This window comes from Magnolia sinica, chromosome 3 (assembly GCF_029962835.1).
Source record: "Magnolia sinica isolate HGM2019 chromosome 3, MsV1, whole genome shotgun sequence".
In the NCBI taxonomy this organism is placed as follows: domain Eukaryota; kingdom Viridiplantae; phylum Streptophyta; class Magnoliopsida; order Magnoliales; family Magnoliaceae; genus Magnolia; species Magnolia sinica.
Genome location: NC_080575.1, coordinates 36,755,633 through 36,772,912, shown reverse-complemented (window position 1 = coordinate 36,772,912; position 17,280 = coordinate 36,755,633). Strand labels below are relative to the sequence as shown.

General features: G+C 39.0%; 1 pseudogene; it reads right to left on the bottom strand.

Annotated features, from left to right (window-relative positions):
- Positions 1 to 3,286: 3,286 nt before the first annotated feature.
- Positions 3,287 to 14,437, bottom strand: LOC131239816 (BAG family molecular chaperone regulator 4-like; annotated as a pseudogene).
- Positions 14,438 to 17,280: the final 2,843 nt, after the last annotated feature.

The following is a 17,280-nucleotide window of genomic DNA, read 5'->3' as shown; positions in this document are numbered from 1 at the left end:
CATTAAAACATTCATAATCAGTTTTTTGGGCCCACCGAGATGTGGTTTGCAAATCCAGCCCATCCATTATGTCTGTCCCACTTGGATGAGGGTTCAGACCAAGTTTCAGCGGCATTAAAAACTCAGGTGGGCCCCACAAAGTGCTTTTATATGTTTTAACGGTGTCTTCACATCAATTTAGATAGTATGGCCCACCTGAGTTCCGTATACGGCTGATTTTTGGGATATCCGATAATTTAGAGGGGACCCATCAAATGCACGGTGTTGATGGTTGACACACATCACGGTTGGGCCCACACAGTTCGACCTCACTGGAGCTTATCGTGAGGTCGAGCGCATAGTACCTTTTTACATATATATATATATATACACAATTGACTAGACCTCAGTAACTCAGTCCAAGGCTTGTTGTTCATTATGAATACTAGTAACGCTGTCAATGGGGCTGGGTTTGGGCTGGAAGCAGATTGTGTCCTGCCCGATCCATGCAGAGGCTCTATTGGGCCCACCATGATGCATGGGACTTATCTATGCCGTTCATCCAATTTTCCAAATCATTTTATAGTATAAAGCCTAAAAATGAGGTAGATCCAGTGCTCAAGTGGACCACACCACGGGATGTTGAAAGTGCCTTAGTTTGTCAAATAATGTGACAGGTGAGTCATAGAGTCCAGTGAGCCCCACATGAAGGCCACTAGCTGAAGACTTAACAAAGTGAATGTATTCAAAGGTCTCTAAAAGTAAATGAAAACCTCACATCCCATTACCAAAACACCTCATGTAAAAATCCCTTTTAAAATGCTCTAATCTATCCCAAAATCATCTAGTAAAACATTTTGGAAGAATAGAAAATGGAATACCAAGTTATAAGAACAGATGAAAATATACAAAGATTTTTCTGCAACTATCGATGACATCGAAACTCATCGAGATGTATTCGATGTCATCGAAATTATGCCCGAATATGTCCAACAACCATTCGACATATCTCTGGAATTATTAATTATTCGATGTAACTAATCTCCATTCGATGTCATCGAAATTCAATCTTCAATGACATCGAGAAAGGCTCGATGACATCAAATTATAGGCACAAAAAGTCCAGCAAACTCAAAAGGAAAATCATGATTTATTCGAACTGCATTCGATGACATCAAATTTCAAACTTCGATGACATCGAAGAAGGCTTGATGACATCGAAATTAGGACCAATTTGTCCAAAGAATTTATGAAGAAAATCAGGAATTATTCAATGCCATCGAACTCCACTCGATGTCATCAAAATTCAAACTTCGATGACATCGATGTAGTCTCCATGACATCGAATTTTAAATCTCATAACTCTCCAAGCAAACCTCAAATACTTTCAATAAAAAATCTCGATGAAATCGGAGTCAGTTCGAGTTATCGAAGGAAACTTTGATGACATCGAACGACCTTTCTGCCCGTTTTTTTACCGTTTGAACTTTATTGCTTATTTAAAGAGGGTTACCTCTTAGGTTCCATATAGATATTTAAGAGAGTTATTGTTATAGTTTATCTACCCTCCATCTTAAATCATTTTTTTCATAGGAGTTCATCCTTCAATCCTCTCTTAAATGCAATCATTGTTAAATCAATATATTGGATTGAAGAATGAACTCCACCATTTAAGGATCTTTCAATAACACTTTTAATGGCAAATTAATAAGCTGAAATCCTTTAAATTGTTAATATTCTAGAATCTCTCCATCACTTAAAGAGCAACATTTAACAGAGAAGATTCCATAGAATACCTTGACCCAACACCGGAAACTTGCATAGGAAGCATCTACAGATGTTGTGGATCAAGATAACTGAAGACCCTCCATCAACAAGGAAGATCATCTTCAGCATGTGCTAACAACGGGACTCATCTACTTACAAGTAAGTCATTAAAGTCCAATGACCCTAAAGATCCTTCCTTGTATAGGACTAGTATTCAATGGTTAACATACTAAGACCTTCATAGGCATCCGGCGGGAGAATACATTGAGTCCTTGTATAAGCACTTGTGGTTGCCTTGTGTAGGCATTGGTTACCTTGTGTAAGTATTGGTTCCCTTGCGTAGGCTCCTAGTATGTCCTTGTGTAGGACTTATTTGCCTTGTGTAAGCTTCTAAGGTTGTCTTGTATAGACTCCTTAGGTAACCTTGTGTAAGTTGTGAAGGTTAACAGTCAACCTAATATAAAACCATTTGAGAGTGAAATCTAGCACACTCCAAGGGGGAGTGCGTCAACTAGGAGCAGAGTAGGCACATAGTCGAACTACTATATATCGTTGTATTTGTGATGATTATTTGTGCTCATAAGTATTGACTGATTGAATGTTTAAATTATATACAATACATGTTTGATATGATGCAGTAGTTAGATTTTCACTAAGTTGATTTTGTGATAACCCTACTTAACTCATGTTAAAATTGATAAAATTTTCAGTTAAAAAAAATTAAAGTTTTAAAAGTCCTATTCACCCCCCCTTTAAGACATTTGGTCATATATCCATACTTCGGTAACAACAATCCTATTGCAATTTCAGATGCAGCAGTGATAATGATGCCCACTGTTGAAACCTTCCTTGGGCCCATTATGATGTTCATTTTCCATCTAACATGTTCATAAGGTCACACAATCCTGGATAAAGGGAAAACATAAACTCCAACTTGATCCAAAACTTCTCTGGCCCCCAAGAAGTTTTTAGTGGTGAGCGTTCAATTCCCGTTGTATGAACCACTTGAGCCTGGGATCTGCTTCATTTTGGGCTCATACCCTGAAATGACATGGAAAAATGGAGGACAGGCGTAAATAAAACCCATACATCATGGTGGGTCCCACAGCCCTGCCTGCGGGGCAGGACGCAATCCACTTCCGTTTGGCCTGGGCCGATGTCTGTCTAAGCCTGCCCACAAAGTAAAACCCATGCCTGAGTGGCCTGGGACAATCACCGGCCAAAACAAACAAGCCCAAGCCTCGTCTTGCCGCCCTGTTTTGTACAAGATCTAGATTTTTTGTTTGGTGTGCCCAATCTTGAAAAAAAAAACAGTGAAATCTTAAACAAGCTGGGCTAGGTTAACAGGCTCTCAAATGCAGCCCAACACAACCCAATTAATAAATGGACTTAAATTTTAGGCCGAGGTATGTATGGCTCTTGGGCCAAGTATTTCAGCTCCAAGAAAGAAAGCCCACCTAATACTAAGGTAATGAAAATTCGGTCATTTCCTCTCAGTAAATGAGTTACTATAATTCAATTCACTTGGATGAGGAAGCTGTTTGTGACAAAAGAATTTCTAAAGAGTGTGCATTGACTGCTCATAGTTTAATAGAATCCTTCTCTACAAACATGGAGGCCTCAGTTAAAGCAGAAATCTGATCTATCAAGAAAATAACAGCATTATCTATTATATGTTCATATGCTATATAAATTTTCATGGCAGGAGTACAAACCCGAATAGCGGAGAGAATTGGGCTAGTCAAACCGTTCCCAGTCATGGGTTATTTTGCAAGAAAATGACAATGTTGGAAAAGCATTCGGGCTTCCCACTCCAGAATCGAACGTTGCCCATTTGGTCAGCGTAGACACAGCATTGCTGCTACTGATAAATGGGTTGGAGTTTCTGGCCTTTAGCTTGTCAAGGGCCTCCACACAGTTCTGCACACAGCGAACCTGTGCAGGGAATTTAAAAACGTTAATGCAGAAAGACAATGCAGAACACAGCACCAACAAGCGGGTACACATGCCAGCCTGGAATATGCATAGATATCTGAAAGTTGCATCAGGTGGACACCACCATGTAGATGACCCGGACCAAAAATCAATCTGGTCCACTCACCATGCGGATCACATGCGTACATAAATTGTGGAAAATCAGAGACCTTTTAAAACCATTTTCTTCCATAAACTCTTCCAACCTGATGAAGAGATTAGAATGATTTTTTGGTCAGAAAATCTGCACGATGGGGTCCGCCTGATGACCACCTTGGATGTCACACACACATGCCAGTCACCATGTATAGAGGTTCTTGTGGATTTAGAAAAACTCTAGATGAATATACATTCTTTTTTCTTTTTTTTCACACTTGTTTGTCACACCACCAATTTTCAGTTAGAGCAGGTGAGATCATTCAATTTTGAGATGTCACCCTTGCCATTCCAAAGTTCTCTTACATGGAAAATGCCATTTTATGACACAAAAATATTACTGAGGTAGCAAAAACTGAAGCAGAAAACCAGTGTGACAAATATCACTGAAATTTTGAAAATATTGCAAAAAATAGGCTAAACAATAATATCAAGAGATTATCACGACATTTTCAAAATATTGGCAGATTTTAAATATCATGTTTTTATGCAAATACTAACTTGAAAATTTAAAGAATTTGTTACACACAATTTAAATTTATTTATTTATTTACAATGATTTTTTTAAGATTTTATTTTCAACGAGATCTTCCCAATAAATATCATAAGAACCTCAAAATTTGAAAATCACTGAAGAAATTTCCAGGCTAAGATATTGCTGAGATCAAGATTCACATCCAAACATCCAACTTAGCATGCATGGCTTCCAAGGTAACAAGTATTTGTTAATATTTTCTATGCACTGTTGCACAATAATAAGCAATGCAACAAACTCAAAAATTTTATTATTTTGTATTATACAACCCAATCATAAACTCTCAAATGCAGGACCATTTTATTTAAATCTCATAGAAAACTGATTCTAATTCTCTATCGTTACGTACAAAAAAGTTGAAAAACTGTGCATCCAACTGCATGTACCAATCTTCTTGGCAAAAGTAAAAACTTGTTTAACAACATTTAATTGGATAGTACAAAAAAGAAAAGCAACATCAAGAATTAAGACATACTTATTAGAAAATCTCTTAATTTTAAATATTTTTGTAATTATAAATTTATAATTAGATCACAGTACTTCAATTTCGAGGGAATAGATAGGGACCAAACTTTGGAGGAAAAACGAACTGATTTAATGATCCAGTATGAGTTCATATAAGAAAAAAAATAATACAAGGAATGCTCAAACTGCCTCCATAGAAACAATACTGCCACATCTTTGTGTTACAACACCTCAATATTCACTTTGTAAAGCTCTCCCTCAAGCTGGAATCTATGTCAATCTATGATATACGGAACCTTTCAAATGCCTCTGGATTTTATTTATCTATTTATTTATTTTGATGAATAAAATCCCTCAGGATTCCCATCTCAATATGACATGACAGTGGTGTGGTTAAGATATCCATGGTGGATGTGATTCCATCATGCTTGAATATTTTATTAAGAAATAACTAAAAATAACATAAAAGTAATTTAAGTTTTTTATATTCTGAGTTATTTCTTAACATAAATAATTAAGTACTATAGAGCCATTAAAAATAAGTAATTCAGAGATAAAAATGTGTGAAACATTTTAACATTGAAAACTACTAAAATATTAAATATCTATTTGTGGGCCCATAGCATAAGGTTTGGAAGTCGAGTATAAGAGCTAGATCCACAGATAAGTAACACATACATCAACCATTTCTAGCTTGCTTACCTGTAACCAAAACTTGGCTTCTTGAAAAGCCTATGTTCCATCATCTGGAGAAAATTAGCATGCAACCTATATAATTCATGCCCTCATGGAAACATGATTGGAGGAGGTGTAGTTATTGATTCAATTCTCCTAGGGAAAAAATAGGTTCTCTGGCCTAATTAAAAATTTCTTCCATCAGTTAACTAAGATTATCGTGCTTGCAGCATAAGCCATTGCCTTCACTTATGCTTCAACGATTTAAAACGCAATAGTGTTATGGAAGTTTCTCAATATCCATTGGAGAGCTTTGCCAAGCCCTCACATGTGTACAAATCAGCCATGCACACGCCACCACATACACCAGTGTTGTGGACAGGAGCAATATCCAAGCCATCCATCAGGTGGACCTCACCGTGTAGATTTTACTGCCCAACGATAAAGGTGGCCCATTCAGTAGGCATGCCATGATATTAGAAATAAGTTGCCAGGTAAAACAATGCCTGATGTTTTCACAACCATAAATTTGTTTAGTCAATTGTGGCCCACCTGATTCACGGGACAGCAACTCCAGACAGTGGTACCCTTCTGATGGATGGCTTGGATATTGCACTCGTCCGCCATGCTGGCATATTTGGTGGCGGGCACATTAGTTGACTTGGACACGTGTGGGCTAAGCAAAGCTGTTCATTAGATATTAGATAACTATATAGATTAATGAGCACTACGGCACCTTAATCAGCATTTCCTTGGATTAAAATAGCATTAGTATAATATGAGGACATTAGTGTTCCCTTGGAGTTCCTTCGACATATCCTAGGATAAAGTAAGCAGACCAAATATAAATTTTCAAGGAGCATGCATTGAGTTGCTACCATCAATAAAAGTCATCATTTGATAGTGAGATTATGAAGACATCTTGATGCTGAAGAGATTTTGGGATTCCAAGCCTTCATTGAGTTGCATCTATTTTTGCTGACTCCATATTGTGGTGTTAATTCGAGAAGCCATATATGTATGTACCCTTGATACAATTAAGTAAAAGATAAAAGAATAGGAATAGCTGGAAAGTGGAAATACAAAAGATGAGATCTAACACTATCTCACATTAGCTTCTTCAAACTGCACCACATTTCTAAGCAAATAACAACTCCCCTTTTTCAATATCCTAGACTAAGGCATTGATCAACCACCTGGGCCACCCAAAAACTGATTTTAGAAATCTCCACTGATAGCCTTCACCTTTGTTTCTTAGAACATCACAAGATCAACTTATATCATAGAGCACTGCTACGCAGCGAAGCGAGTGCAATAAAGCTCATGTACACGTCGCACATGTTCCAGCATGGCACAATGGGTCCAAGATCCAATCCATCCATCAGAAAGGAACTGCTCTTTTGATGCCCTAGCCCAAGAATCAGGTTGATCCACTCATCAGGTGGGCCACTCTTTGCAAAACAAATGTATGGATCTGAAAAACTTGGCTGGAGTTTTCTAACCCATCCACATGTTTCCAGTACTAGGACCCGCGTGCTGAGTGGACCAGACTTATTTTTAGGTAAATATGTAGAAGGTTGGGCCAACCCAATGGATGGATTGGATCTTGCACCTATGTGCCATGCTGGCACATGTGTGGCATGCATGTAAGCTTTATTCCATGTGTGTGCACTTAGTAAAGCTTTATATCACATTAAGAACTTTTGCTCTTTTGAGAGATAACAAAAGAATTTGCTAAACAGAAATCCTAGCCAAAAAGAATTCCCAATACATAAAGCCTCACGACTGACACCATCTTCCAAAAAGAATTCCCAATACATAAAGCCTCACGACTGACACCTTCTTCCAAAAAGAATTCCCAATACATAAAGCCTCACGACTGACACCATCTTCCAAATTCCCAAACAAATACGTTCTTTCATTCTATTCTATAAAGGAGCAAAGTTTTGCAGTTTGTGTTAACTTCTCTTGATGCCCTTATTTAGAAACAACCTTTTAGACACTGCATCATCCCTTCTTTCCAACTTCGTAAACCGTTATTAAAACTTGCCTAGGAAAACACCAAACAAGAAGCCCAAAAACCTTTCCTTCCATTTCATAATCCAACCATCCTGCAAAACACTCTGGTTCATTTTCACCAAGTCTTCCAGGATGAGAGAAACTTTACTAACCATACTACTTATTACTATCCTTCAAGACATTCACATGGAACACTGTCAGGTTGGGACACCACCCGCAAATGGAAGAGCTTTGACTCGACATCACCATCACCTTGGCCAGTTGAAGCACGAGAAGAGCCCCTTCTATGCAAAGGAACTTTTCCAAATTGAAGTTCCGAATGCTTTTGAAAAGTCATTCCTTGGACTTGATTCCTACAAGTGGAGCCCACAGTTCAGAGATCAAGAAGATTGATCTGATGGTCCCGCAATGGACAATGACCTAAACATCCAATGTTTGGGGCATTTCCTCCATTGAATGTGGACAATCACAGTATGCTGACCATTTCTCAGAATCCATGGCACAGATATGGGTAAGGTATCTCTATTACAACACGCTATGCATACACAATTTATGTTCTTTACTAAAACATTTGACCCATTCTATTATCTTTAGTTTTAAAAATTAGGTAATGCTTTTTAGTCTTTCTAGCATGTTGCATTCAAAGAAATTATTAATGTTTACATAGTTACAGCAGTAATACTTTTTACAACATTACATACCTGATAAGGATGCAACTTGGGTGGGTTGAGTCGGATTGAGGGTCAACCTGAGCCCGACCCAACCACAAAGAGGACCCCAACACGCAACCTGACACAACCCGAATTCCAACCCGAGGTGCCCAACCCAAACACATTTGATTATTCCAAACCCAACCAGAATATGCTCAACCCAAACCCAACCCGATTTTAAATCAGGGTTGGAGTTTTCCAACCGTAACCCAACCCAACCCAACCCGACCCGACCCATACTCATGGTGTGCCATAACGGCCATTACGTAATGGTAATGATGGAGACCATTACGCGTTATGAAGTTGTAACGGCCTTAATGGTTATTACAGGGAAAAAAAAAAAGACCTGTAACTGCTCCCATAACAAGGCCAATATTGGTTCCCCCCACCGCCCCCCCAAAAAAAAAAAGAAAAAAAAAGAAGAAGAAGAAGAAAAAGAAAAAAGAGAGAGAGAGAGAGAGAGAGAGAGAGAGAGAGAGAGAGAGAGAGGCCGTAATAGCCCTATCATAATGGTAACATTGGTGGCCATTATAGCCATCATTATCGTTACGGAACACCTTGACCATGCTCGGGTTGGGTCAATCAGGTTCAAGTTGACTAGAACCCTAGCCACAGCCCTAATGCCCAATAGGTATATAATAGAAGGATCAAGATTTCAAAAAATAATCAACCAACCAAACAGGATTCAATTAAAGCTCCGCTACAAGTATCTAATAAGAACCCAGCACCGGCACTGCATACGCTGATCATATACAACTATCAGGTATCTTAGCCTTTGATCCTTTCTTGTCCCTTGCTTGTAACTGTGCAAGATACTGATCAAAGGATTGGATTTTCCAATGATGAAGACTTTTGGAGCTTGTTCCACCTATGGTGTAGCACTCACACCACTGATCTGGATGTGTGTGCATACACACACATGCATATTTGGCTAAGAAGCAGATAATTCCTCTAGACTCCAATTCACATGAAAGAAGTATCTGCATTATATTCAACCACAGCAATTCAAGTATAAGCATAGATCAAAACCTTTAAACCGATTATGGAATGATAAGCCCCTTGCTGAGCTCTGACTGAATACCTATATCAGTAGATACAAAGTCACAAAGCTCTATAACCCACTGATGACAGCTAGACGCTTGAAAAGGTACATGATATGCAAGAAAGGGAAAGAAGGCAACCACGACTTGAAGAAAATAAACTACCTCACTCTGTCTCTGTACTTTTGCTTCTCCTTCAGCATCAAGCTATCCAATTTCAACAACTGCGCCATGAATAATTCAGTCAACACCACAAACTCCTTTTCAGCAACCTTGGTCCCACCATGCATGACTGCATCCAAAGAAGACGCCTGCAAAATCTAAGCCACATCATTTCCAAAAAAAGGAAAAGCACATGAATCTCAACCAGAGTTCTAAAACTTGCTGACTCGACTCGAAAAAACTTAGCAAGATTCTGAGCCTAGTCAGTGGTAAACTCCAATCTCAGAGTGACTTGACCCTGACTCAAGAAGACTCCATCAACTCGACGTGATTGCTGTGACTCAGGCCTTTTTAATTAAAAGTAGAATAACATAGGTGCAGGAGACCAGTGAGCTGTGCGATTTTTAGTGGCCAGGTTTCTCATTTTATAAGAATAATAACAAAGATAACTAATTTAAATGCTCCTTCCTATTCCTACTATTTTTAATTTATTGTTACTAGCCACCAAGTCAAGTCAGGTAGAGTGTTTGAGTCGAGCTGAGTTTTTGGGTTTTTAGACTATGATCTCAACTACAATGCAGTCAGCATGTTGTTGGTAGAATTTTAGAAGTCACCTTTTGTGAGAGCTTATCAACCTCTGCTCTAACTAGGGCAACTGAATTAAGAGCTTCAGAGATCACTTGATCTCTCTTCATCTCCTCAAGCTTCCTCTCCTTGCTGGCTGCATCCTCCATGAGGACCACCTTTGACATGTCCTTCACACCTACCATGTGCAAAAACTCATCATCATCTTTCTCTTTGCCCCTGAACAAAAGCTTTTGTTCCTTCGGCTCCAAACCAGTCTCCCGAGCAAGAACCCTTTCAGATTCCCTTTATTAAAATATAAAAATTCATGATTAACCAAATTCACCAAAAACTTTAGCAGGCACTGTTACTAGTTAATGACTTGTAGAAAGAACGACCCAGAAAACTCAAATGCACAAAGATAAAAACAAATTAATATAATATAAGAAATGCAAAAGTACATACTAAAATCACCAAAAAATGGCAAACAAAAAATAGAAAACCTAAGAAAGAAGAGAAGTCACCTTTTAATCAAGAAAAGAAACACTCACAAACAACATTTCAATGATAGGTATTGCTTGCCAACTCAACCACGACCAATCTTTTTGAGTGCTTATTGGAGAAAATTCCCCCCCCCCCCCAAAAAAAATAGGAAAAGGGGAGAAATATTATCCAGATATTCATTATTAATCAAATAAAATTTCAAGTTGTTATTATATTGCACTATTTATGTAACAGTCGTGTTGCATGTGTGACTCAATGTTTCAAAATTCACATTGGATGTGAATATGGGTTGAACTGTCCTCAAACCAGCTGATACGAATACTATCATCATCATCATCATGGGAAAAAAGTAATCAAAGTTTGACATCAGCCGCCAACCTGAAGCAACCTGCCTCCTTTGTTTGGGCTTGGGACCGGCAATGAGAGCACAAAACTCCAAAAGCCAGAGTTAAGAACACGACTCGCTCACTCAACAGATACGAATAAATATCCACTAAGTCAGGTCAAGTAAAAAGCATCTTTAAACCATGTTCACATAGATGAGAAAATCCAAAGGCCCAAAGATGAACAAAACAGAAAGTTGCACATACAAGAAGTGGGGAACTGCTTATTAAGTTACCAAAGGAAAGTTAAACACAACTGCAAAAAGAAGACAACAAAAGGAAACACACACAAAATCTAATAAATACAGTTATACACAACTAGAATTAATCAAACCAAAATCATTTAAATGAAAGGAAGCTTGAGCATAGACTCTTTTTTTTTTTTTTGACAAGGAATTGGATCTTAACCATTGATAACTTGTGCAAAAGGTCCTTCATCATGCCTAACAGGTGCCTCTTGTGCTTGAGTGCCGAGGAATCAGTGGATCATTTGTTTATCCACTGTTCCTTCTACCGTATCGTCTGGTCAGGAATCCTAATATCAGCCAATGTTTGTTGGGTGATGCCAAGCTCAGTTTCTTATCTGCTTCAGGTGTGGCATGGTGGAGAGGGAGGTTCGTTTGAAAGAAATAAATGGAGGATAGCGATGATGGCTGCCTTCAGGGCTATCTGGTTGGAGAGAAACAACCAATGTTTTTGTAATTTAAAGGGTTCAAATATCGGGGGGTTTCTAATAAGGTGGCTTTGTATATCAGGGAGTGAGCTCCTAGAGGGTGCTTTTTTCTGTAGTTTGTTTCTTTTGTTTTCTCCTGTTGTTGTTTGTTTCTGTTTTTTCTATTTTGTTTCTTGGCCATTGGCCTTAATAAGATCATCATCTTTTTTTTTTAAGTGATAAAAAAGAAAGACAAACTTTGATACTTTGGCAGAGTGTAATGGATGGTACACAGGCACTTTGAAATTACTTAGAAATTGCACATGTAGCATACAAGTATTCAAATTAAACTGCCCAAATTCAATAATCTGACTATTGGATTGGTGGACATTTACTGGATGGCTAAAAGTAAAAATATCCAACAGTCCTATTTCCACAAAACAGTGTACACAAATCAGAGGTTGGGATTGTTCAGCCAATCAGATCTTGAGATTGTGACTTCACGATAGTGGGCTGCACAATATAGTCAGTTTCATTTCAGTTAATATATGCCATGAGTACAATTTCTGAGTGCCTGTGTATCAAGCATCATACCCAGCTTTATTATCATATAACTCCTCTAAAAGAAAACCAGATGCATTTTCATTGAAGGAATGGAAAAGTATTACCCACTTACAGAGATTACCTTGAGCATGGCTAGTATTCGTACAAATCAACAACAAAAAACACATAGACAGGCCCTCAAATCACTTAAAAATAAAATGTACCTTCAGAACTGACAGTCACCATCTCAGACATCATAGAATAGCACAAAAAGATTTAAAAATAAAAAATAAAAAAATAAAAAAAAACCAATAAAAAATATACGAGGCTAATCATCTCATGTGAGAGTTAGTTAAGAAGGGATCAAACAGAAAAACTCCCAACTTTCTTGTTTCAATAGCCAGCACCCGACACCAATCTTCTATAAAATAGAGGTCATCATTGTTTTGTAAATAGGACTTGAGAACTGATCACCAACAGGTTCCTGCATCATAACTTGTCAAGCCATCCCATCTGTCCTGCCAACATGCCACTTGTGTAGGACTTCCATACCCATAAACAACATGACCCATCTTGAAAAATCAAGCTGATCCAGACATTCAGTAGACCACGCCTATATGTTACCTCAGACCATTAGTTTTCCATTTGATTTCAAAGCTACGGCCCACCTGATGGCAGATCAGCTGACTTTTGTGCCAGGCGATCTTCATGGTGAGGCCTAATGCCTGCACTGAACAGGTCCTACACAAGCGGCATGTTGGCAGAAAAGAAGGGATGGCATGACAAGTTACCAAGCAGGCAGCTATAGGAGATAGTCTTATAGGACTTTCAATGGAGCAAGTACGAAAATCACAGTCGTAGGAGGCAACCCATCCACTCTTATTTGTTTTAATAAATTTATTGTTGCCAATCAAAAAAAAAAAAGAGTGGCAACCATCCATTACACATGCCATAGTAAATAAGTTCACACCATCCAAATCATCGCCCCACAACAATTGAGGGGCGATAGGAGATAGTCTTATAGGACTTTAGATGGAGCAAGTTACCAGGCAGGCACTATAGGAGATAGTCTTATAGGACTTTAGATGGAGCAAGTACGAAAATCACAGTGGTAGGAAGCAACCCATCCACTCTTTTTAGTTTTAATAAATTTATTGTTGCCAAAAACCAAAAAAGTGGGAACCATCCATTACACACGCCATACATGTACATAAGTTCACACCATCCAAATCATCGTACCACAACAATTGACGGGCAATAGTGAAAAAACCACACTAATGGGGCAATCTTAACCATCTAATTTCACCCATTGAGTTTACCATTGACCACTTCAGCATTAACCATCAAATGAATGGCTAGTGTAGTTTTCATGCTATGCCCCATCGGCAAATGACTTGGGCAGTGCATGAACATCTGTGTGTGTCTATATGGTCACAGTATTATCGGGTGCATCTACCATGGATTGCCAACTAGTCCTAGTTGACTCAGACTCGGTCAGGACAGGTCAGTTCAGTCACCCCCAATTCCCCAAGAACCGGGTAAATTGGGTCGGTCTACCATCAATTTGGGCGAATCACAACTCAGTCAGGACCAATCCAGAAAGGAACTGTGAGTCACCCGGAATCCGCACCCCCACCCCACTCCGGTGAGCCAGGCCAATTTACCACAGACTAGGGTGAGTCCCGACTCGACTCGAACTAGTTTGCAGAATCAATTCCACCCCACTCCGGTGAGCCAGGCCAATTTACCGCAGACTAGGGTGAGTCCCGACTCAACTCGAACTAGTTCGCAGAATCAATTAAAATTAAAATTAATTTAAAAGAAAAGGAAAAAAAAAACATGGTGTCTATGCTTCCAGTACGGTGGATGGTTCCAACCATTTGATTTAATCGGCCCCCAGACAAGCAATCATCAAAAAGAAATTACATAAATCAAGAATTCCAAAAGCAACATGAACATGGGCATTCACTGAATATCAATCAAACGCAGCAAAAGCGCATAAAGATTGATAAAAATACAAATTAGTTCATGAAAGTAAATTGAAAAGAAGGATTGAAGTATAACCAAAAGTAGAATGAGCAGGAAGAGTTATCTGGTGCTGTTTAGTGCTATGAGAGGCGTTGATTTTGATCATGGGTCCTGAAGCCCCGACCCCATCATCACCGTTAGTGTTGCCGTTCGTCTTCTGCGAAAGCATCTCAACAGGTCTCAGCTCCAAATCTATCTCCTCAATCCCATTCTCTGAAACTCCTACTCCTCTGTTAGGCGTTTCTTCCATTCTCACCAACCCACCAGCAGAAAATGAATTTCAGGGACGGAAGAAAATGGATTTCAGGAGGGAGAGACACTATACTCATGCTTATTGGGCCCACCATGTCGTATATGTAAAATCCAATCCCTGAGTCAGGAAACGGATTGGCTACTCCCCCTGGCACCCGCCAATGGCTGGTGGTCGGTGCAGGTACGACCCACCATGATATATGTGTTTCATGAGTCGGGATCCTCTGTTATCAGGTCAACAGAGAATTCCTGTTACCCTAATGGTTTGGCGTCCGAAGCTGTTTTTATTTTTTATATTTTTTTAGTAAGTGGTGACGTGGACCAATGAGAATTTGGGTATCAGGAATTCTCCGTTGACCTGATAGCAGAGGATCCGGACTCGTGTTTCATACATGCCGTCCATCTATTTATAAAGATCATTCTACATTGTGAGACTAAAAATGAGATATATCTCAATCTTAAGTGTACCACATTACAGAAACAGTGTTGAATGAGCGTCGACCATTAAAAGCATTTTGGGAGCCATAAAAGTCTTGGACCAAGCTAATTTTTGTTTTTTCCCTTCATCGGGGTCTGTATGACCTGATCAACATATTGGATGTCAAATGAACAGGACAGTGGGCCTTTGGAGGATTTTAATGGTAGATGTCTAATTGCTATTGTTTTTATATGGTGTGGTCCACCTGAGATATATATCTCACTCATTGTTGGGGATCAAGCGATAAAATGATCTTTAAAAATGGATGAACGGAATGGATGCAACACATACATCATAGTGGGGCCCACAGAGCACCGACCACCAGCCCCGTGGCTGGTTGCGGGCGAGTAGCCAATCCGTTTCCGTCGTCAGGTTCTTTCCTCGGGAAAGGGACTGGCTACTCCCTGCCGGTGCTCCGTGGGACCCATCCTGATGAATGTATTTCATCCATGCCGTCCGCCCAATCTTCCAAATCATTTTATCCAACAAGCCCAAAAATAAGGTTGATCCAAATGTCAAGTGGACTGCATGATGTTGAATGAATGTCCACCATTAAAAACTTTTTGGGGCCATAAAAGTTTTCCATTAAGCTGATCTATGTTTTTTTCGGTTCATCTAGGTCTTTATGACCTAATCAAGATTGGATGTCAAATAAACAGTACAGTAGGCCTTATGAGTATTTTAATGGTAGATATCCAATCACTATTGTTTTACTGTGATGTGGTCCACCTAAGATTTATATCTCCATCATTCTAGTTATTAACATATAAAATGATCTTTAAAAATGGTTGAACGGCATGGATGAAATACATACATCATGGTGGGGCCCACATAGCACCGACCAGGGTGCGTAGACAATCCGTTCCCCATATTGGCGGGTGTACCACACACCACCGACCTGAATGCTGGGTTGACGTCACCAAATTATGTGGGTCCTATCATGAGGTATTTGTTATATCCAAATTGTCCATCCATTTCTCAAGCTTGTCTTAAAGCCTGATCCAAAAAATAAGACAGATCCAAATATTAAGTGGACCACATTGTAAAAAGCAGTAGGGATTGAATGTCTACCATTGAAACCCTTTTAGGGGTTACAGAAGACATTTTTATTTCCTCTATATCCAGTTCTTTTTGACCTTGTGAGAAAGCGCCGTAAATGTTTTTACGGCGAAAATCATTGTCCCTCTGCTATTTGTGGTGTGGTTCACTTGTGCTTTGGATATTACTCATTTTGGAGCTAATTCTCTCAAATTAGAGAAAATGACCACCGTAGACAATACCTTTTATCCAGCGATTTTTATGAAGGAATACAAACTTAAGTTACCAACTTAGACTAGCACGTGCAGACACCAACTTTGAGGACGAAAATACCCCTCCCTTCCTTTCGAAGACGAGCGCTGACGCTCCTCCAACCGAGAGTTGTACGGACGGCTCAAAAGAGATCAAAGTTACATGGCCCCACTGCTACGTATTTATTATATCCACAACGTTCGTCCATATTTCGAGATCATTTCGGAACATTATCCAAAAAAAATCATATCCAAAGATCAACTGGACCACACCACAAAGAGCAGTGGGAAAACTGATTTTCACCGTTAAAAATTTTGTAGGGCCCACCGTAACATTTATTTTCCATCCAATCTATTCATAAGGTCACAAAGGCCTGGATGAAGAGGAAAAAAAAATTCATAATGATCCAAAACTTCTGTAACCCCTAAAAGGGTTTCAATGGTAGACGTTCAATTCCTCACTGCCTTTTACAGTGTGGTCCACTTGATAGTTAGATCTGTCTTATTTTATGTCTCAAGCTTAATATGAGCTCGCCAAATAGATGGACAGTTTGGATATAACACAGACCTCATGATGGGACTCACAAACGGCGGTGGGGATTACAATAGCAAAAAAAAATTAAAAAACCAGGAACCTATGGCTACAGTTTTCTATAACTACGGATTATAACCGTAGCCATATCCGTAGCCCTGCTTTTTGGATAACTGTATCTCTGCGATCAATCGTGGCTCCTGTGATTCCACCGCAAGTCGCTGTCCCGGTCGGCGATCAATTGCGGATTCACGATTCCACCCCTGATCTATGGCTACGGATTATAACTGTAGCTATAACCGTATCCTTATCCTTTTTTAGTTTTTTTTATTATTTTTTTTACATGGAGAATTTTATTCTACCTACATTTTTCTCTAACACATATTTATATAAATATGTATATATAAGCATATAAAAAAAAATTTATCTCTTTTTTTCATTTATTTCCTTATTCATATAACAAGAATATCTTCTAAACCAAAATTAGTTACTTGACGTACCATATATGATTTTAGGGTTGAAGGTTGGGTGGGCTGAACCCGACCAACCTGTGACCGACCCGACATTGGATTG